Here is a 7,000-nt window from a genome sequence, read left to right as displayed (position 1 = left end):
CACCCTGCCTTGGGGCCAGCTTATTATGGACTGAAACTACCACAAACTGTGAGCTAAATAAACCTTTCCTTCCTTAACTCTGGGTGTTGGGTATTTTGTCTCAGCAATGAGTGAAAAATAACTGACATACCCCTTAACTTTCATTTTTTATCTAAAAGTAAATGTATTTTTAATTCTACTTTCCAGTCCTTGGACTGTTTTCTCTCATTAGTGCTGATGTCTTTTGTTTTCCAGTAGATTGCTTCAAAAGCACTCATAGGAAAAATGCATAATTATAAAAAGTGCATAACTATAGATATGTTTGACCTTGCCCTTTAATAGTCTTTAGAATAACTTTGTTGGGTATAAAATATTTGGATCAAATGTTTTTTTTTTTTGAGTAGTTTAAGGAAATTAAGATTATCCAATGATTTTTTTTAAAAAATAATTTTTAGTACATGTTTGCAGTACACAATCATCATATTCATCATAGGAGATCTGTACATGTACATAATACATCTTAATTCTTATTTATTTATTTTTTGGTTCCCTTCCCCTCCCATCTTCCCTTCATTTACAGAAGCTCTATTTTGATTTTTCCTCCAATTCTTATTGTTTTAAATCTCTTCTCTCTTCCTTCTCTCCCTCCCTCCCATCTTTTACCCCCTTCCCAGTTGAAAAAGTTCATCCTACTTCTTAATATTATTTGCTGAGATTCTCACACGAGAAACAATGTGACATTTAACTTAAATTTATCCTTCTTTATGGTTGAACAGTATTCCATTGCATATAAATACATTTTCTTTGTCCATTCATCTATCGATGGGCATATGGACTGGTTGCAAGATTTAGCTATTATAAATTTTGCTGCTATAAACATAGGTATGCATATATCACTATATCATGACTTTAACTGTTTCAGGAACATAGCTAGGAGGGCAACAGCTGGGTCAAATGGTAGCTCTAGTTTTAGTTTTTTGAGGAATCTTCATACGACTTTCCTTAGTGGTTGTACCAGTTTACACTCCCACCAACAATGGAGAAGGGTTCCTTTTTCCCTGCAGCCTTACCAGCACTTGTTATTGGCTGATTATTTAATGACAGCCAATCTCTCTAGTGAGTTAGAATTTCAGTGTTGTTTTAATTTGCATCTCCCAAATGGCCAGTGATGTTCAGCACTTTTTTCATGTACTTATTGGCTGTTCGTACTTAATCTGAGAAGTGTCTATTCATTTCAGATACTCATTTTTGGATTGGGTCTTTAAATTTTGGAGGGGTCTAATTTTTTTGAGTTCTTTATTCTAGATATTAGTTCTCCAGGTAGCTGGCAAAATTTTTTTCTCATTCGATGTGTTTTTCTTCACTCTGTTAGTGGTCTCCTTTCCTGTGCAGCTTTTGAATTTGGTCTGATCCTGTTTGTTGATGCTTTATATTTCTTATAGAAGCAGGGTTTTATTCATGAAGTCTTTTCCCACACCTGTTTTCAAGAGTATTCCACCTTCCAGCAGATTAAACGTTTCTGTTTTAATATTTAGATCTTTGATCCATTTCAATTTTAGTTTAGTGCGAGATATGGGTCTATGTTCAATCTTCAACACATGTAAAGCCAATTTTCCCAGCACCATTTGTTAAAGAGGCTATTTTTCCTTCAGGAAAGGTGTTTGGGACTTTTGTGAAAAGGTAGCTAGCTAAGTATGCCTGGAGTTGTTTTTGCACCTTACCCAATAATTTTGATGCTTTGACAAAAACTGCTGTTTTTCTCATAGATTCCCAACATTTTTTTTTTTCATTTTATTTCAAGATTATTACTTTTATTAGAATATGTGTTGGTTCTGGCTGTTGTTCTTACCTGATATTCTCAGGTTATAGTGTGGCTTTTTAACGTATACATCACAACAGTATTTTCAGCAAATTTTAAATATCCTATTTTCTAGATACGGTTTTTCACTTAGAGATTCATTTATCCGTGTCTTGAATCTTCCTATTTTGAATCTTTCATATTTGTCATTCTCTCTCAAAATGCTTTTGCTTTTTCATTTTGTTTTTTAAGAACTTTTAATTTACTAGTTTTATAAAAAGCATTACTTGTGTCTGGTGTATGTACAAAAGTACACTTTACAAAGAATGGCTGCTGCGAGAAAAGTCATTAAAAGAAATAATTTTTCTAATGAATTGAAAATTTAATTAAAACATAAAGACTGGGCTAATGTCTTATCTGCAAGAACTGTGGTTATTCCTCAAAAATAGATATATATATAGATTTTATTTTGGACTTGTTTTGTGCGTATATCTTCCTGGCATTAGTACCAACTAATCATCTGATAAGCTCTTCGATTTAAATGTCTTCAATTAAACACAAGTTATGCTGAAAGTGTTAAGTAATTTTTTAAACATTATAGTTTATCTTGGAACACCTGCATTAACATTTGTACTGAGGATTAAAAAGCAATGGGGAATAAAAGTGCTAGCATGAGTCAAATCCTGGTATTCTTCTTTCCACATACACACTGTTAAAACCAAAAGCCAGTTTTATTCAAGACTGCTCTTAAAAACTTGGTAAAAAGGCTTAATTATATTAAATCTTTAGTTATGGCTGACTTTTGCAATCTGTAGAGCCATTAAGTTGAACACAGTGCATCTTTTACCTATCCATATTCAGTGCATGTGCCAACCCATAAGACAGAAAACAATAATTTTAATTTACATAGGTTTACAGTCAGACTTGTCTTGGGGCAACTTTTTTAGAGATCTTAACAAGTGGGTTCTCATTGAAAATGACAATTTTGCATGTATTATTTTCTCTGCTTAACCAAAGCAAACCAAATAAATAAATCAATAAAGTTTAAAAAAATACACTGAAAAATTCATTTCTCAGAATTAACCTAGGCAATGCGGAAAACTCACACTACGTGATAATATGAATTATAAATAATAAATTACAACACTGCATTTGTGTTTGGATTAATTTGCTTCATTCTGAACAAATCAGAAAACTTATGATTCAATTACTACAAGCAAACTCACAGGTTTGGTATGAGCTTGACAACCAGCAGAGCCAACTATTTGAAATGAGAAAATACCTATATAGAAAGTTGTGTAGAAAATACGTCTTACTGTATTTTAAACTCAATAGTTTTTTAAAGAAAAACCTTCAGTAACCAAACGTGAGCTGAAGGTTCAATCTCCTAATACACATAAATGAGATAATAGTACTTAGTAGAAGTATTTCAATTAATGTTGTCAGGTGTTCAACTTGAAGGTAGAGCATGGGAAATGTCCCATCAGTCTGTGAGAAAATGTTTAGACCTTTTTTTTTTTTTTTTTTTTTTTTTTTTTGGTTTTTCTCCGGTACCAGGAACCGAACTCACGACCTTGCGCTTGCCAGGCAGGCGCTTTTGCCGCTGAGCTAAATCCCCAGCCTAGACCTTTTAAACTGAAGGCAATACATGGTATTATTTATATTGTGATAGATAAGTACAGGTTTCAATGGAAAATTAAATTTAGAAACACAAATGTGCCACTGAAGAAAATGGACAGAAGAATTACACTTCCACCTTCATCATCCTATTCGTCTCAGTCTCCCCCATACGAATAAGCGGTGCTGTGATCTGAATGTTGGTGTCCCTCACAAATTCTGATGTTGAAGCCTAACCCCAGTGTGATGGTATCTGAAGGCAGGATGTGTGGGAGGTGATTAGCATCCTTATAAAGGAAATCTCAGATTCTGTGCTATGGGCATATGAAGACATCAAACATACGCACATCTATGAAGCAGGAGACACCAAATTTTCCAAGTACCTTGATCATGGAGTTTTCTAGCCTCCAAAACTGAGAAAAATAAATTTCTATGTTTATAAGTTATCTAACCTATCATATTTTTCTTACAATAGCCCCAAAAGACTTGGACAAATGGTAACTTACAGTTTTTCAGGACCATAGGCATGCAGTGATAGCTGATGTTTCTCTTTTACATGCAAATTTTAAGTAAGTTTCCCTTGCTTTGTCTTCAGAATACTGTATATCCAAAATGTACAAGTTTTCACCCATCATTTCTAGTTGTGTTATTATAATAACATTTAATCTGATACTAACACCTATGATTTCTAGCTTGGACTACTATAACATTTAATTTTGAAGTGTATATCCTTTCAATTGTTTATCCATCTATCTAACGACTGCTAATGGAACAACCATATATACCAGAAACTGTTCAAGGCACTTCAGAACAGAGGGAATTGAACTTTTACAAAAAGAGTATCTCTTACCCAGGTAGAAGCAGAAAGGGTACACTAACTGCCAGGCCACAAAACAAAAGCAATGTAAGAAAATAGTTCCAATGATTAGGTAAGGAAACACTTTTCCAATCTCATAAAGAAATCCATCTCAGTAAAATCTTACACTTTAACCATTCAAAACTGGGATATGTATGTTGTTTGACCGGCTGTACACTAACAGTAGTAATAAAACTTTTTTTCCTCCAAATTGACTTTAACAATTGACTTTAACATTTCAAACATTATGATCACAGATATGCAATAAATTTAAATATACACTTATTTTTTGATGTAAGTATGATAACCAACAAGACTTTTATGCCTGAATACAGCCTACATAAGACAGTTCAGTAGGTCAAGTTTTCTCAATGGCACATTGACTTTTTGGTGAGTTAATTGCCTGTTAGGAATTGTTCTGTGTATTGTAAGATTTTTTGCTGCATCCTTGGCCTTTTCTAACTACACACCAGTGGCATCCCACTCCCTGTTTATGACAACGAAACAGTCTCCAGACAGTAGAATATGAAATTTCAACTACAAAAGCACATTAGTATTGGCATGTTATAGTGCTTAATTCCAACAGATAGGTTTAAAGCAGTGACAAGTTACTGTAAAATGACATTTTACAATGTACTGGAAATTACATTATTTGCTATTATTTAAGATAATAGTCAAGAACTTTGGATAAGTCAATGATCCCACTAGCCAAAAGCATCCTGTAGTTTACAGGAAAGGTGACATTAACATGCATTAACATTCATTTACTGATCTCTTCCTAATCCCTCAGATGGTACTTTGGAACACAGTTTATCTCATATAGCTCTCATATTCCTTTGGAATAATGTTTTAAATTCTTGATAAATGTCTAGAAAATTTAACTGAACATCAGAACTTTTAAACAAATGTGAGCTACTTAGAAGCGAAGTATGTATTTTCTCAAAATCTAACGCGCATAGTAGTAATTTTTCAAGAGATGCCTATATAATTTTAACGCATGAATAGTTTAATAACTCCAAAGTTCTCTTGCATACAGAGAAGCAGTCCCACCTTAACCCTGTTACTAGTTACCTAAAGTCCTAAATAGTCTCTCACCATGCCCCAATTCTCTTCGCTTAATGTTTACTGGCAAAACCAATCACTAGTTCAAACATAAAAATAAAATATACTTTACGTAGCCCTTTGTTTAAAGCCATTCCACACATATTACTAGTAGTAATCAAACAGCTCTACGAAGCATAGAGAAAATATATCAGACATAACAAATGTGCAGTTTAGTAACAACTTGCCCAGTTTACAATTCAGCAGCAGGACAGCTAGAGTTCTCGTCTCCAGCCCAGTCATACAAAACTCTTCAGAAGAAACCTTAATGTACGATTTTGTTCCTAATTGTCTTGCATAAAGTTCTGGGATGCTCGAAGGCAAGTTAAAATCTTGCTAAATGTTGATACAGCTCTCAGTTGTAGCAGTCAGTTACTTTGCACCGAGCTTTTTTAGAGTAAATCTTCCAATTTGCCTGTGTTCATTGTAATATGATGTGAAACTCACTTCTATGTTGAACATAACTCCTCAAAGAGTTTGTTTCCAAAGTTTCAATTTTAGATCACAAAGGACAAAACAACCTCAGCGGTTCTCACTGAGAGGTTGACTTCTACTCAAAGAATACAGAAAATTCAGACAAATGAATCTGATACTCTGGTATAGCTAGCGCTCCTTAAGTGCAGAGAATTCACCTATACTTGCCAGTTACCATGGTCTTCCTAAATAATTATTCCACTCCTAAAATTAACTCAGTGAAGATGCAGACATTTAATAAGGTTATCAGGAACCACCTGATCCATCACACCGTCCTTCCTCATTTTACCTATCCTAGCACTGAACGTAAAACGCATAATAATAAAATACATCGCAGCTACCGCTAGAGTAGAGGCCTCCTGAAACTTGTAACAAAGCGCTTTGGCTCGGCACCGCAGAGTTATTTTCGCAATCTTCTGTGAATCCCAGCACCAGCCACTCTGGTCCCCATGGCTACCGCCACGGCAACGCGTCCCAGCCGGCGAGCGAGGCCGGAGCCCGGCCCGGAGGGGCAGCCCGCCAGCCCCCCGGGGACCCTTTCCGGGCGGCGCCGAGAATTCTCTCCACCCCGAAGGAAGCCGCTTCAGGGCTTGGCTGCAGAAGCAGGGGAGGCGCGAAGGCAATCCTGCCCATCCCCGCTTCCTCGCGGAGAGCTGAGCGCGCCAGGCCAGGCCAGCTCGCCTTCATCTGGTGTTCCCTTGCAGTCTTGAGGACTCCTTTCTGGGCTTGTTCGGGAATTTAAAATACCCCCGCAGACGACACGCTGAAGACGCAGTGCCCCAGGACACACACCTTTCCCACGTCCTCCCGCCGGCTCCGCCTCCAGCTGGGAGGCGCGCGACCCCGGGCCCCAGCTCCCCGCGCGTCCCCGCCTGGCCCCGCCCCGCCAGGACTACGCCCACCAAAGGCCCCGCCCACCCAGGCTCCGCCCCGCGCGCAGCTCAGCCGAAGGGGCTACAACCGATCTCTCCTCAGTTCCTTTCTTTCCCTCCCCTTTCTCTTTAGAGGACCTTCCCACAATGGCACCGCGAGGCAGGGCCTAGGAAGACTCGACAACCACCAAACACGCTTACTAAACCTCTGGTCTCCAGAGATCGCGAGTTAAGCCCTCCCACAGGCGCCCAGCTCCGCCCTCCCGGAGCCGGTCCCCCGCGGCCGCCCCCGCGCGCCCGCGC

At 37.8% G+C, this 7,000-nt stretch overlaps 1 long non-coding RNA gene across 1 annotated transcript; it reads right to left on the bottom strand.

Moving 5' to 3' along the window:
- Positions 1-2,350: 2,350 nt before the first annotated feature.
- Positions 2,351-6,984, bottom strand: LOC106146965. The gene is made up of 2 exons (XR_001231645.1): positions 3,405-6,984; positions 2,351-3,285 (listed from the first exon to the last, which is right to left on the bottom strand). It is a non-coding gene; the product is annotated as an uncharacterized LOC106146965 (long non-coding RNA).
- Positions 6,985-7,000: the final 16 nt, after the last annotated feature.

The sequence above is a fragment of the Chinchilla lanigera genome, unplaced genomic scaffold, assembly GCF_000276665.1.
Source record: "Chinchilla lanigera isolate Chin_1 unplaced genomic scaffold, ChiLan1.0 scaffold00107, whole genome shotgun sequence".
NCBI lineage: Eukaryota > Metazoa > Chordata > Mammalia > Rodentia > Chinchillidae > Chinchilla > Chinchilla lanigera.
The sequence above is the reverse complement of the archived record's forward strand: the minus strand, read 5'-3'. Positions and strand labels throughout refer to the sequence as shown.